Here is a 1941-nt window from a genome sequence, read left to right as displayed (position 1 = left end):
ACAGGTATGTAAATGTTGGGGCGGTGAGACCGGCCGGGCCGCCCGTCGCTGCCCCCTCCTCGGCCGGCCGAGGGGCTTCCTCTGTCCGCCTTATCCCCCTGGGGCCGTTCCCCGCAGGGCCTCAGGGTACCTCCCGTCTCCTCCGGCCGGGCTGGTGTGTGTGTGCGCGCCCGGCGCCTCGGCGGCCGTTTGGCTCCCAAGTGCCTCCGGGCAAGGCCCCCCAGCTCCCCCCAGCCCCTGCCCTCTCCCCTGTGCCCGGCCAGTGTAGCACCTCTGCGGTGCCCGTGCAGAGAAGCGCTGGCGGCGTTCGGGGCTATTCCAGTGAGGGTGCTGGGGAGCCTCGTGGCGTGTGTATGTGCCCTGGCTCTTGGCTTGGCCATCCCGCGCTGTTTGGTTCCTCTCTGGGACATCTTCGCAGGCTCTGGCAGCACACGGGTGTGTGGCGCGGTGGGAATGCGGTCGGGCCCTTTCTGCCTCGTGATGTGGGGAAATGGGGAAACCAGAAAGCTCCGTAATCCACTTAAAGAGTACGAAGCGTGTATCAGCCTTACATTGGTGCTCCGCTGAGTTGTTTTGCTGTTGGGGTTGGTTGGTTTGCTCGCTTGTTTTCAGCATAATATTTTTTCATCTTGTTTTGGTAAGGCAGGATGTAGAAATGCGTTCCTGTGTAGGAAGTCACCACTGGATATGGTCAAGAGCCTGTGCACAGCACGGTTTGTCAAGGTGTCGGAGCGCCTTCGGGTGAAGTCGCTTCTGTCTCTCGACGAAGCGCACCTTTGTGGGTTGTGTTGGGGTTTTCTAAAGGGTGGGTTTTTCCCTTAACCCAGTGGTTTGCTGCTGCTGACAAGGGAAGGGGCTTCTCCTGCCCTCGTGTGATACTCCAGGCTCTGCGCCCTGCCTCTCCCTTTGCGTTGCAAAGGCAGTTGTAGCAGCGGTGAGCTTTACACCGGGTCAGTCAGAGAACAGTGTCCTGAGACTGTCAGCAGGGAAGGACCACTGCTGCTCCCTGAGCGTGCCCGGAGGGAGGGAAGGAGGGACAGTTTCTGTGTCACAGGGCTGCTGGCAGAACTGTGAAGCAATGTTGTTCTGTTCACGGCTAGTTTTTTCTTACCTTTTTACATTTCTGTGAGGTTAATGCTGTTACTTGCTACATACAAAACGCCTTCTCCTTCTCCCTGTTCTGTACTTTTGAGTTTCTTGCACATCTTGCCTAGTCACTAACTGTGATGGATATTGTAAATATAGGCTTGGTTTGGTCTCAGTGTCCGCTGGTGCGTGTAACTTCTGGTATTCTACGTGGTGGGGTTACCAGTGCACTCCAAAGCTCAACAGTTCGCCCAAGTTTATATCCCTGCAGTGACAGAGACATGTTAGGAAAAATTAAGATTAAGAGACAATATGAGTTTCCTCTAGAAAGATAAGGAATTACACAAGAAAAGTTTAAAGGTGGTAAAGGAAGGAAATATGAAGAGGGAAGCACTTGTCAAAAATAAGACTAAATTTGCTTGAAGGTGAAGAATTGAAAGTGAGGTTGGGACTTGTGAGAACCTGAAGTGAAAGATGATGATGCCCCTTTAGGTCACAGCTCTGCTCCTCATGGGAGTGTTTTTATGCTGGAGTAAATCAGCCTTGTGGAAGCAGGTTAATCTTTTCAGGAGCAGTTTTGTGGACACACTCTTAGTCTTCTACTTAAGGAACAAGATTAAAAATGTGCTCAGTAACAGATTTTTACTTTGCATGTATGCTGAGTGTAAGATTTGTTTTGTCCTGTTCAGCAGCACAACTGACTGCAGGGCCACGTACCCACACCAGTAGCCCTTGTCTGCTGTGAAAGTAAGATACTGAAGCAATTAGAAAATAATAAAGATGGAACATCCCCACTGAAATCCTGTTGCAAGTGAGGTGCAGCATGTAGTGTTTCTTTGCATTTTGAACTTCTAA

The sequence above is a fragment of the Athene cunicularia genome (genome assembly GCF_003259725.1).
Source record: "Athene cunicularia isolate RWA chromosome 10 unlocalized genomic scaffold, athCun1 chr10_part1, whole genome shotgun sequence".
Taxonomy (NCBI): domain Eukaryota; kingdom Metazoa; phylum Chordata; class Aves; order Strigiformes; family Strigidae; genus Athene; species Athene cunicularia.
This window is presented reverse-complemented; position numbering follows the sequence as displayed.